This window comes from Mustela nigripes, chromosome 9 (genome assembly GCF_022355385.1).
Source record: "Mustela nigripes isolate SB6536 chromosome 9, MUSNIG.SB6536, whole genome shotgun sequence".
Taxonomy (NCBI): domain Eukaryota; kingdom Metazoa; phylum Chordata; class Mammalia; order Carnivora; family Mustelidae; genus Mustela; species Mustela nigripes.
The window spans coordinates 41,785,288-41,798,963 of NC_081565.1; the positions used below are offsets into that span (position 1 = coordinate 41,785,288).

The following is a 13,676-nucleotide window of genomic DNA, read 5'->3' on the forward strand; positions in this document are numbered from 1 at the left end:
CATTTCTTTTGATGGCTGCATAGTATTCCATTGTGTATATATACCACCTCTTCTTGATCCATTCATCTGTTGATGGACATCTAGGTTCTTTCCATTGTTTGGCTATTGTGGACATTGCTGCTATAAACATTCGAGTACACGTGCCCCTTTGGATCACTACGTTTGTATCTTTAGGGTAAATACCCAATAGTGCAATTGCTGGGTCATAGGGCAGTTCTATTTTCAACATTTTGAGGAACCTCCATGCTGTTTTCCAGAGAGGTTGCACCAGCTTGCATTCCCACCAACAGTGTAGGAGGGTTCCCCTTTCTCCGCATCCTCGCCAGCATCTGTCATTTCCTGACTTGTTGATTTTAGCCATTCTGACTGGTGTGAGGTGATATCTCATTGTGGTTTTGATTTGTATTTCCCTGATGCCGAGTGATATGGAGCACTTTTTCATGTGTCTGTTGGCCATCTGGATGTCTTCTTTGCAGAAATGTCTGTTCATGTCCTCTGCCCATTTCTTGATTGGATTATTTGTTCTTTGGGTGTTGAGTTTGCTAAGTTCTTTATAGATTCTGGACACTAGTCCTTTATCTGATATGTCGTTTGCAAATATCTTCTCCCATTCTGTCAGTTGTCTTTTGATTTTGTTAACTGTTTCCTTTGCTGTGCAAAAGCTTTTGATCTTGATGAAATCCCAGTAGTTCATTTTTTCCCTTGCTTCCCTTGCCTTTTGCGTTGTTCCTAGGAAGATGTTGCTGCGGCAGAGGTCGAAGAGGTTGCTGCCCGTGTTCTCCTCAAGGATTTTGATGGATTCCTTTCGTACATTGAGGTCCTTCATCCATTTTGAGTCTATTTTTGTGTGTGGTGTAAGGAAATGGTCCAATTTCATTTTTCTGCATGTGGCTGTCCAATTTTCCCAGCACCATTTATTGAAAAGGCTGTCTTTTTTCCATTGGACATTCTTTCCTGCTTTGTCGAAGATTAGTTGACCATAGATTTGAGGGTCTATTTCTGGGCTCTCTATTCTGTTCCATTGATCTATGTGTCTGTTTTTGTGCCAGTACCATGCTGTCTTGATGATGACAGCTTTGTAATAGAGCTTGAAGTCCGGAATTGTGATGCCACCAACGTTGGCTTTCTTTTTCAATATCCCTTTGGCTATTCGAGGTCTTTTCTGGTTCCATATAAATTTTAGAATTATTTGTTCCATTTCTTTGAAAAAGATGGATGGTACTTTGATAGGAATTGCATTAAATGTGTAGATTGCTTTAGGTAGCATAGACATTTTCACAATATTTATTCTTCCAATCCAGGAGCATGGAACATTTTTCCATTTCTTTGTGTCTTCCTCAATTTCTTTCATGAGTACTTTATAGTTTTCTGAGTATAGATTCTGTGTCTCTTTGGTTAGGTTTATTCCTAGGTATCTTATGGTTTTGGGTGCAATTGTAAATGGGATTGACTCCTTAATTTCCCTTTCTTCTGTCTTGCTGTTGGTGTAGAGAAATGCAACTGATTTCTGTGCATTGATTTTATATCCTGACACTTTACTGAATTCCTGTATAAGTTCTAGCAGTTTTGGAGTGGAGTCTTTTGGGTTTTCCACATATAGTATCATATCATCTGCGAAGAGTGATAATTTGACTTCTTCTTTGCCGATTTGGATGCCTTTAATTTCCTTTTGTTGTCTGATTGCTGAAGCTAGGACCTCTAGTACTATGTTGAATAGCAGTGGTGATAATGGACATCCCTGCCGTGTTCCTGACCTTAGCGGAAAAGCTTTCAGTTTTTCTCCATTGAGAATGATTTTTGCGGTGGGTATTTCATAGATGGCTTTGATGATATTGAGGTATGTGCCCTCTATCCCTACACTTTGAAGAGTTTTGATCAGGAAGGGATGCTGTACTTTGTCAAATGCTTTTTCAGCATCTATTGAGAGTATCATATGGTTCTTGTTCTTTCTTTTATTGATGTGTTGTATCACATTGACTGATTGTGGATGTTGAACCAACCTTGCAGCCCTCGAATAAATCCTACTTGGTCGTGGTGAATAATCTTTTTAATGTACTGTTGAATCCTATTGGCTAGTATTTTGTTGAGTATTTTCGCATCTGTGTTCATCAAGGATATTGGTCTATAGCTCTCTTTTTTGGTGGGATCCTTGTCTGGTTTTGGGATCAAGGTGATGCTGGCCTCATAAAATGAGTTTGGAAGTTTTCCTTCCATTTCTATTTTTTGGAACAGTTTTAGGAGAATAGGAATTAGTTCTTCTTTAAATGTTTGGTAGAATTCCCCCGGGAAGCCGTCTGGCCCTGAGAAAAACATGCAGCCCAGAATACTATATCCAGCTAGGCTATCATTGAAAATAGAAGGAGAGATTAAAAGCTTCCAGCACAAACAACAACTGAAAGAATTTGCAAACACCAAACCAGCTCTACAGGAAATCTTGAAAGGGGTCCTCTAAGCAAAGAGAGAGCCTACAAGTGGTAGATCAGAAAGGAACAGAGACCATATACAGTAACAGTCACCTTACAGGCAATACAATGGCACTAAATTCATATCTCTCAATAGTTACCCTGAATGTGAATGGGCTAAATGCCCCTGTCAAAAAACACAGGGTATCAGAATGGATAAAAAAACAAAACCCATCTATATGTTGCCTCCAAGAAACTCATTTTAAGCCCGAAGACACCTCCAGATTTAAAGTGAGGGGGTGGAAAAGAATTTACCATGCTAATGAACATCAGAAGAAAGCAGGAGTGGCAATCCTTATATCAGATCAATTAGATTTTAAGCCAAAGACTATAATAAGAGATGAGGAAGGACACTATATCATACTCAAAGGGTTTGTCCAACAAGAAGATCTAACAATTTTAAATATCTATGCCCCCAACCTGGGAGCAGCCAACTATATAAACCAATTAATAACAAAATCAAAGAAACACATCAACAATAATACAATAATAGTAGGGGACTTTAACACTCCCCTCACTGAAATGGACAGATCATCCAAGCAAAAGATCAGCAAGGAAATAAAGGCCTTAAACGACACACTGGACCAGATGGACATCACAGATATATTCAGGACATTTCATCCCAAAGCAACAGAATACACATTCTTCTCTAGTGCACATGGAACATTCTCCAGAATAGATCACATCCTCTGTCCTAAATCAGGACTCAACCGGTATCAAAAGATTGGGATCATTCCCTGCATATTTTCAGACCACAATGCTCTAAAACTAGAACTCAACCACAAAAGGAAGTTTGAAAAGAACCAAAATACATGGAGACTAAACAGCATCCTTCTAAAGAATGAATGGGTCAACCGGGAAATTAAAGAAGAATTGAAAAAAATCATGGAAACAAATGATAATGAAAATACAATGGTTCAAAATCTGTGGGACACAACAAAGGCAGTCCTGAGAGGAAAATATATAGCGGTACAAGCCTTTCTCAAGAAACAAGAAAGGTCTCAGGTACACAATCTAACCCTACACCTAAAGGAGCTGGAGAAAGAACAAGAAAGAAACCCTAAGCCCAGCAGGAGAAGAGAAATCATAAAGATCAGAGCAGAAATCAATGAAATAGAAACCAAAAAAACAATAGAACAAATCAACGAAAGTAAGAGCTGGTTCTTTGAAAGAATTAATAAAATTGATAAACCCCTGGCCCGACTTATCAAAAAGAAAAGAGAAAGGACCCAAATAAATAAAATCATGAATGTAAGAGGAGAGATCACAACTAACACCAAAGAAATACAAACTATTATAAGAACATACTATGAGCAACACTACGGCAATAAATTTGACAATCTGGAAGAAATGGATGCATTCCTAGAAACATATAAACTACCACAACTGAACCAGGAAGAAATAGAAAGCCTGAACAGACCCATAACCAGTAAGGAGATTGAAACAGTCATTAAAAATCTCCAAACGAATCGGTCATTTTAGATTGTGGCTTTGCCTTTGGCTTATAATGCTGTACTCACTGACAAACTTTATAAAATCCCATGGCCCAGTCATCTAGGAGGAGGATATAAAATAAAGCCAATTATTTTGATTTGGTCCAATGTGACTTCCTTTCTTTGTCACAAATATATGCCAACTAAATCAGAATAGAATAGATGGCAATCATTTTTAGGGGGAAATGTGTGTCTTTTCATTTTGTATCTGGCACCAAATCCCTTACCCGGAACAACTGAGGTACTCTATCCAAGTCTGTGAAATGAGTAAGTAGGTTAATGGATAAGTCAGTGATCGATAGTCAGTGGAAAACCATCAATAATGAAAGAAATACACAAAACCTACCCCTTCAAGGAAGGGATCAATAGCATCGTTTTTGTATAATGAAATAAAGCCCCTTTTAGGAAGCAAGTAGTTACCCTGATATACTGATTTTTACTCTTTTGTAGTAAGTCACAGAACTAAAGTTGGAGAAGTCACACCAACAGGCAGGTGCTTCCAGAGCAAGTAGCTTTCAAAATGTTTCCATTTTGGGGAAATCAGTTTGGGAGCTTGGAGATTAGGTTTATAAACACTTTGCTATCATTAGGTCCACCAGTGTATGACTTCTTTCAATATCCTACATGACTGCCAAGAGACCAAAAAAAGATTACACTCATGAGAACAGATTTGTTTTGTAAGGAAATTCTTTTGATCATTTTTAGAGCGTACATAAAGCAGCAAAGAAATAGAATGATTTTTGGCATGAATAAAAACATTTTGCATCCGCAAGTTGACCAAAGTTTTAGTTAGCGAATGCCAGAGCTTGGATCAACATACTTGGAACATTCTGGCTTTGAGGGGTATGTGTGTGTATGTGTGTCTGTGTTTGCTAGCAGGGCAGAGCTGGGGGATCTAGGTGTGTGGGTATCTATGTGTGTCACTAATAGCATCGACATTCCTGTTCTGAATTGCAGAACGATCACTTACGATCGTTCACAGGCATGCATGCCTCTCCTTTTAAGGACTGATTTTGAAGCATTGCATTTTATTCAGAGGTACGCACTTGACGTCAACCTCTTGCCTTCTTACCATTTTTGCTGACATGGCACAAGAGGGTCTCTCACTACTGTGCCTCTTAACGACATCTCTGCATTGACATCTGGGAATAGGTAAAGCTCCAATCACAGGTGCATGAAGCTGTATCATTTTATGGCTTGTTAAAATCAGATTTTGCACGTGTGTCCATGAATCTGCAGCACACAGTCATCCATGCAAGTCCCCCTACAGACTTAGAATGACCTCTCAGCCCTTTCTGTGGCACTCTTTAGAAACTAGTAATAATTCTGGTTTTCTACATGCATAACTAAATTTGTTTGTTGTAGCTCAACAATCTGAGAGTTACTTCTGGGAAGCCCAATAAGTTAATCTGTTCACTAGTGTCCTTCTTAACTTCTGTTGAACGGAATTTTTTGTGTGGAAGGAATGAGGCCAAATTGGAGTTGTTGATTGTGCATGAGTGGTTTTTTTTTTTTTTCCTCCTTGAATGGAAGTCAAATATACTTATGAAGTTTAAACAGCATATTTCTTCATATGGACACAAATAGTGAAATATTAGATATGTGGTAGATTGTCCCCAAATTTCCTCATCTACTTTCCTGGGTCATGGGCATTTCCTTTGTGCACAAATTCCTCCTACAATGTTTTCCTATTGGTTACTCTTTTGTAGTCTCTGTCTCCATATGGATAAGGTGACTGTTGAATTTACAGCATCTCATATATGCCCCTCAAAGGCCTTTCTCACACACGAGCCTATAGACGTGACGCAAGTTGTATGCAAGGAATGTTGACACTGGCCAGGGTGTCAGAGCTGACAAAGGAAACTCTCCTTGATCTAATCATGTGGATTTTTCTTTAGCTGAGTTTGGCCCTGTTGAACCATACTGCTCAGTTAGACTGAGAGTAGGCTGGGTAGAGACAGAAAAATATTCTGGGTTCTCCAAGTGGTCACCTACATGAAGGAGAAGGGGTACACACCATAGAAGATGTGAGTTTTAATATCAGTAATGTTTATTTACACTGACAGCTCAAACAGATCAATAATACTGTTAAGAGGAGCGTGCACTCAGCAAAAACACCTTTTGTAGCACACAAACTTCCGTCTTCTGGCTTTAATGTTTATCAGCATCTTGAGAGGCAGTTATAGCCCCTCGCATATTCCTTTATGATTCCGTTATTGATTAAGTAGTGATGCCTGCTGGACCTAGGACATGGTTCACTATTTTTCAATTAAAATGAAGAAATACCGTGTTTGTTGCAGGTTCACTTCAAGCAGTTGGCGTGTGGGACTCTGAGAGATGCTGCTGCCCGTGACATGTTGGGATTACCATGATCAACGACCCAGTTTGGATTTCACCCAGTGGCCAGGAGCTTTGCATGGTGGACAGCAAGGGTTGGATTTTTAAAAAGAGTAAACCAGGTAAGACTGAGGAAGACATCCGATCATTTATTACTTGCTCTCAGGGCTTTCATGCATTGCCAAGAGGTATTGAATAATGTATAGCTTTTCTATTTATTTTCTAAGTCCACTGAACAGGTTGTTGAAGAATGATACTCCCTTGGATTTAGGAGAATGTGTGTCGTAATAATTGAGTTCATTTTTTTTTCTCAAGAGGAGAGAGGAGTTATTTTAAGATACACATAAAGCTGTACAAGATATTATGGATTCAGGTTAATGCAACAGCCCAAAATTGCAAACTAAGGACTTTTCCCCTTTAAGTAACTCCTCTGAACTGTAATGGGATAAGCAGTTGTATTTTTGAAGATTCTATAGGGAAAGTGTGGCTGTTTAGTAGTTGTATTTTATATGATATAGAAATGTGAGTGTCATTTTATAGTATATGATCTTATAAATATGCCTCAAGGTTACTCTAATTTAGAAGATAATGCCAACTATTCTACCTCATTTATTTATATTTATCCCTTTAATTTCTGTTCCTCTAAGTATTATTTAAAATGCTGATACAGTGACATACTTTGGTATTACTGTGGCTCCTAGAATTTACGATGTTATGCTTTTATTCAAATATTCTTTTTGCTGCTTTTCTCTATTGCATCCTGGAAACTCTTCTCCACTATTACCCATATTTAGTCAGATCCTCTTTTTTTATTTAAAATTTTATTAACATATAATGTATTATTAGCCCCAGGGATACAGGTCTGTGAATCGCCAGGTTTACACACTTCACAGCACTCACCATAGCACATTCCTTCCCCAATGTCCTTAACCCAACCACCCTCTCCCTACCCTCCTCCCCCTGGCAACCCTCAGTTTGTTTCGTGAGATTAAGAGTCTCTTATGGTTTGTCTCCCTCCTGATCCCACTTTGTTTCGTTTTTTCCTTTCTTACCCCCCAAACTCCCCACTTTGCCTCTCAAATTTCTGGTCAGAGCTTCTTAACTGTCTTCCTCCTCCATAAGATAATTTGAAGGTGTCATCAACAAACACCTGGGAGAACCACAAGTTATTCTTGGGCTCTGACTTAAAGACCATCGAAGCTTTTACAGCTTCTTGGAATTTTATGCACCCCAAACAAGATTTTCTCTAAGTTCAATTACAGAAACAGAAAACATAAGTAAACTTCATTAACTGAGAAAAAAAAAAAAAGGAGGGCAATTATTTTGAGTCACTTGACATCTTTACAAATACAGCTCTCTTACTTTCTGTGACTAAATGGGCCTCAGTCAATAAATTAGAGCTCAAGATAATTATTGGATGTAAAAGAGAACTTCTCAAGTGACTGAGAATAATTGATTCTTTAAAGTTTGATAAATATCCCTCCCAATGCCATAATAACATATTTGTCTCTAAGATGATAATATCAGGTAGGTACAAAACTCAAATAGTCACAGATTTCAAATTTGTTAGAAGGAGTTTAGATCCCCAGACTCATGGCCCAAACCTTTATTGATGAACTGATTGGTGGACAATTGTCCTGGTTGGTGGCAAGGTTGGTTATCCATATTTAGAAAACTTCTGCTAGTCTGTATCTAAAAGGGACATCAAAATGGGGAATTTGGGGGGAATAAAGCTCAACCTACTTCCAGGCTTTGTAGCATTAAAATCAAGCAACTAATTAAAGCAAGAATGCTTCATGGTAGACTTACATATTCTTAAATGTTTAAGTCTTAGTCTCTGAGTCCAAAATAAATTTCATCCTGATTGTGTTTACTTCTCTATTTTCAACAAAACTGGGTTGGCTGTTAAACCATCAGACTTAGAAGAAATAGACAAAAAGGAGAAGGATAAAATTAAATCTATTTTGAAGGTAATCATGTGATAATTCAATTATTAGCACTTATTTATAATGTCACATAGGCAAGAGCTCTCCTCTACTGTGAGATCAGAATTTTTATTCTTTAGAATACTTTATATTTCTGAATTGTATAGGTTATTAATATAGAAAAAATATACAAGGGCTTTTGGTCTGAGTATTATAAAGAAACATAACATCTTTTCTCTTTGGACAGTCTTTTGCAGTGAATCCTGTTGATTAGGAGGCACAGAGATAGTAACTTCCACTGTTTTGTTTTTTTGTATAAAAACATATGATGTAGAAGGGCCCCAAGAACATAAAAGATTTGACAGTGAATTCATACATTTTCCCAGTTAAAGGTTAACTCTTTAAAAATGAGCAGAAAATTTATGCATTATAGCTTTATAGTTTATATTGCTTTTAAATTCATTTTTGTTCTGTGTTATGAGAAGGGCAGTTGCATTTTTTATAGCGATGCATGTTAGCTTTGCCGTAAAGTTAACAGTGTCAAGGCTTCCCAATTCTGCTTCTCAGAAGTTTATAACAAAGCCATAAATATTTGTACTGTTCCTTAGCTTAAAAGCATTTTTTCTTCCTTAAAGCATTTTAAAAGTAAAGGTTTGCGTAGCTCAGGATTATATTTTTGTATGCTTGTATGTAGAAGAAATATTAAGCTAGAAAGACAAAACATAAAAGATGGGATTTTTGGAAGTACTTCTGATAATAGTATGCCCCATGGGACGGGATAGGCAGTCTCCAAGGTGGTTCAGGTACTCCGCAGCCTCTGTGTATGCAATGTGTCCCCTACTTTCTGCAGAGAGCAAGAGACATTCTTAGCTGTGCAACCATTCTTATTTTTGAGGTCTCCTGGAAAAAGAACCTTGAGAACTTAAGGAGGTAGCTGATTCGGTCTAAAAAGTCTTATATGAATCTTTAATACTTTTTTGCTACATATTTATTGACTCTGTGAACATTCTCCAACCCCATGTAAAGCACTAAGTGTCCAGAAACAAATCAACAACCCTCTCTGCCCTGAGTTCATCTCGCAAAGTGGGACTGACATGCAACCAGCTCAACTTTAGGGAAAATGAACTAAAAAGTTTAATGATCTATTTCAAACAGAATTCTCCATAAATTAAGATGAGGGGCCGTTAAAACTGATAGTATTAGAAGGTCTTTGAGGCTTAGGAGGCATTTCGGCAGTACAGCTAAAAAGTGGGAAGAATTTTAACTAATGGAAAATGGGTATGGCAGCGTTCTAAGCCCGGGGCACAGTATGGCAAAGCCGACCCTAATGTGAAAATATATGGTACCTTTGGAGAAGGGAAAGCTGCCTCAGAGAGTCAGAACTCATGCGGGAAGAGGCGGAGCATAGAGGTGGGGGCTGGACCTGAATGTTTTGGAAGCAGGGCGGCAGTGTTATAAATAGGGAGGTGATGTGGTCGAATCTGTGCTTAGAGAAAATGACCCTGGCGTTGGGTGGGGTAGGGGCAGGGAAGGTGGGTGCAGAGAGAAACGATAAACTCGGAATAGTCAGTCCCACGAGTACAGAAATGTATTTAGTGCTGTGTCATCAGTGCCTGGAACGGTTCCTGCTCATCCCTGATTCTGTTCGTCTCGGTTAAATGCTGACTAAATCAGTATCTCTCAGTGATCATCCATAACTTCTACATTTGCAACTTTTTTCTGTTTAGAAATGGTTTGAAAATGCTTCATACAAAGGACGAATATTTAACTTTCACGTTTTTCATCACATACACGGTTACACACACGTGCAATAAACTCTCTGCCAATATGTGTTTGAAATTAAACCTCAGATCCTGTTCCTGAAATTTATGCTTCAATTAAGATGGGGGCAGCTGCTACCCTACTTTATTCCCCTTTTGAGACTTTTATCTCTCAGGCTTTATCCTTCCCTTCATTGTTTTATCATCACATCAATCACTGTTTCTCTCTTTGGGAAGGCAGCGTGCATCACGGGCAGATTTTTATGGCTAGAAAGCAACCCTACCCTACTTGACACGTAGTGCTTACTTAAACCTAATTAAGTAATTCTGCTGAAAGTACCATGTCCTTTCCATCACAATGCACATTTGGCCAAACTGATAGGGAATATTTTAAAGTGGTGGAAAATAGCTGGGGAAGGGAGTCCAAAGAAGACACAAGATGAATGAAAGTGAACTTCAGCCCAACCGTTCTTTGACACCATCCTCTAATGAGCTGGGGTGCATTCCCTCTGCTACTGGAAACTCCTCACTCACAGGCTGGCTTTTATCCCAATTATTTTATTGAAAGTTTCCATTGTAGTAAGACTCCCCAGTAGTATACCAGATTCAGTACATTTTGTATGATTGTGTCATCTGTTTTCAGAGAAGTTCTCTTATAGTCTGGGAAAAAACCCGAGAATTTCTTTCTAAATATGCATACTTAAGGAAATATAGATATGATTCACTAAACATAATGTTCTTGAGACCAAGGCCTTTGTCTTTCTTCTCTGAGACATCAGTTCCAGAGCCACGTACATTTTCAGTAAACATATCTGATGAGTGAACAAATGAATAAATATCAAAACTTTGTGCTTCTGATCAAAATTGTAACTGCTGTGTTAACAGTAGGAAGCAGATCTCTCTCTTGTTAGCGAGACCAACTGGCATTTGGTTCTCTTGTCCAGCATCAGATCAAGGGTGTCTTCTTCTCTCATGGCTTCCAATACTACCATTATTTCATAACAGATTTTTAAAATCACCTAATGACAAAATTTTTTAAGGGGATGGAGGATTTAATATAAAGGATCAAGAAAAAACTTATGGAAGTCTTGTTGCCTTTATAAGTAAAATATGGTTCTCTTTCACAAAGAATCACAAATCCTAAATTTTTGCTTCTATAGATCTCAAAAGTTTGGGAGAAAGAGGCATGGTGTTGTCTCTTTCCATGTTGTTGGGTATGGACTTCTCTGGATAGAAGTCACTAGAATACTACTATCCTAGCAAGCTACCCTTTTGTATTTCGTGAAAGCAGGTTACAGCAAATTGTGGTTATAAATATACTATCACATTTAAAGGCACTGGCTTTAAGTAAGGCCTGGATTTGGATCCGAACTCTGACACAAATTCTGTGATCTTGGGCAAGTTACTTATCTGAGACCTGATTCACAATTGGTAACATACACATCTTAATAGCTGCCCCATGTACAATTGTGAGGATTAAATGAGATCGGACATATAAAACACTCAGCAGAATATCAGACACAGTATAAATAAGTTGCTGCTATCATTTATTATTATTGATGTTGTTGTTGTTGTCATTATTTACGATCTACAGAGGTAGCAATTCTGCCCAGACATTCATTTCACCCAAATTTCAAAATATTTTACCCTTGGTCCCTAGAAGGAAATGAGATGTAAAATGCTTAGCAGAATACCTGACATGCCTCATAAACACTCAGTAAGTGTTCGTTGTTGTGGTGCTAGTTATAATGATTAGTTCCTTATATAAGCATTTCTCTTCTTGAGGCTCTTTGAGGAGCTCTTGGGTGCAATCTTTCTATAGCAATGACTTCCCTCTTAGGATAATGGCAGGTCTAGGATTTACGGGTAAGATAGGGCCCTATTTAACCATCTGTTTTTGGTTATATGATAATCATATTGCTGGGTATCTTGGTATTGAGGTGAATAGTATTATTTTTTAAACCCAAGATGACTAGAATGCTTTTTCATACCAAATTATAGTTTTTAGAATCAATAAAACACATTGAAAGCCACTAAAGGAAATATTAACATGTATCTTACGGTAGCAAATAAATCATCCTGATCTGTTGACATAATTCTCTAATTTGGAAATACTACTTTAATATCCACTCATAGAGACTGTCTTTAAAGGTCCCTGACATTAATCAAGCATTATATGTAATTATGCCTTTAACCTTTCCTTTTGTTGCACATATTTTACAAGAAAGACTGTTATTAATTTTGAAATGAAGATTTAGTATTAAAACTACATTTAACATGGTAAACTAATACTTTAAAAATTAACTGTCATGGTTGGGGCGTACCTGGGTGGCTCAGTGGGTTAAGCCTCTGCCTTTAGCACAGGTCATGATCCCAGGGTCTTGGGATCAAGCCCAGCTTCGGGCTCTCTGCTCAGCGGGAGCCTGTATCCCCATCTCTCTCTGCCTGCTTCTCTGCCTACTTGTGATCTCTCTCTCTGTGTCAAATAAATAAATAAATAAAATCTTAAAAAAGAAATTAACTGTCATGGTTAATCTCCCAACACACCACCAGAAACTACATAAGAGAAGAATGGTGATAAATCAGAGACAATTCCAGGCATTTCTGGCCTGTGCTTTGTAGACTCTCTGTTTGGGGTGTCCCCAGTCTTATCAGCCAAAGGCAGGATCTAGATCATCAGCTGAGCCGTGAGGGAAGACAAAGTACTATGAACCTGAGGGAGGGCGTGTGGAAAATGCATCAATCCGAGGTGCATAGAGGATTCCAGGCTTTGGTAAAAGGCTTTCTAGGGTCAGACTGTGAGTTTCCTCAATGAGCCAGGACCAGAAAGATGCTTGCTCTTCCCTCAGTAGCTTGTTGTCACCCTCAGCGAGGGGCAGACGAAGCCAGGGGTGGAGAAGAAGGGGATTCTGGGGTGCGCAGTGATGGTACCCTGGCGGAATGGGCTGTGCAGTTAAACGGGCAGTCAGGCAGAGTCCTGCTCCGGGGTTAACAGCTTGCTACAATGTGTGCAGTGGTTTTGCACAGAGTGGCGGGAAATCCCTGAGTGAGTACAGGGAACATTTCGTTAGAAGGGATTTTATTCTGAGAGGATTTAGCATGAAATCAAGGTACTACAGGAGATAAACAATCTTTACAAAGTCTCTTCTGCGGTAGTATGAACCAAAGGAAACAATGTTCCTTTCTGTTGAGTCCAACATGACAATAGGGATGAACTAATAATGAGAGCCACCCTAAACTGAATTTCAGGATCAGTATAGGTCTTTTATATCCATAACCCTGAAAGAGAGACCTTGTCTTACACATATTCAAGATGAAGAAATCAGGACTGAGAAAAGTGCGTCACTTTTCCAGGCTTCCCACAACTAATACATGTGAGGCCAGATTTCTCTCCCACGATCTCCTTTTTTTAAAACTGTGTGTTTTCCATTATATGATTATCCTGTTTTTCTCTTCTTACGACTAATGTTCCAATCCTTATGCCATTATACGTGTGTGCAAATTTGCTCTGTTCTCTATTATATGTTTTTATAATATTTTGTCATTTTCCCCTCATTGCATATGTGTGCCTGTTGCTTATCCAGGAATTTGAAAGTTGCTTAAGAGGTAGAAGTTTTCTTTTTCTGGGGGATCCATCGCTGCCAGTGTTACGAAAGGCCCTGACTCCAAACAAACATTTGCTACCAACGATCTCAATTA

At 38.5% G+C, this 13,676-nt stretch overlaps 1 protein-coding gene across 1 annotated transcript in view; it reads left to right on the forward strand.

The window, feature by feature from the left end:
- The window catches only part of LINGO2 (leucine rich repeat and Ig domain containing 2), a 512,233-nt gene that overhangs the window by 196,612 nt on the left and 301,945 nt on the right, over window positions 1-13,676 (forward strand). Inside the window, exon 3 of the mRNA XM_059412274.1 lies at window positions 6,256-6,414. The gene's annotated coding sequence lies outside the window, so the exon portion shown is untranslated. The remainder of the gene's footprint in view (window positions 1-6,255; window positions 6,415-13,676) is intronic.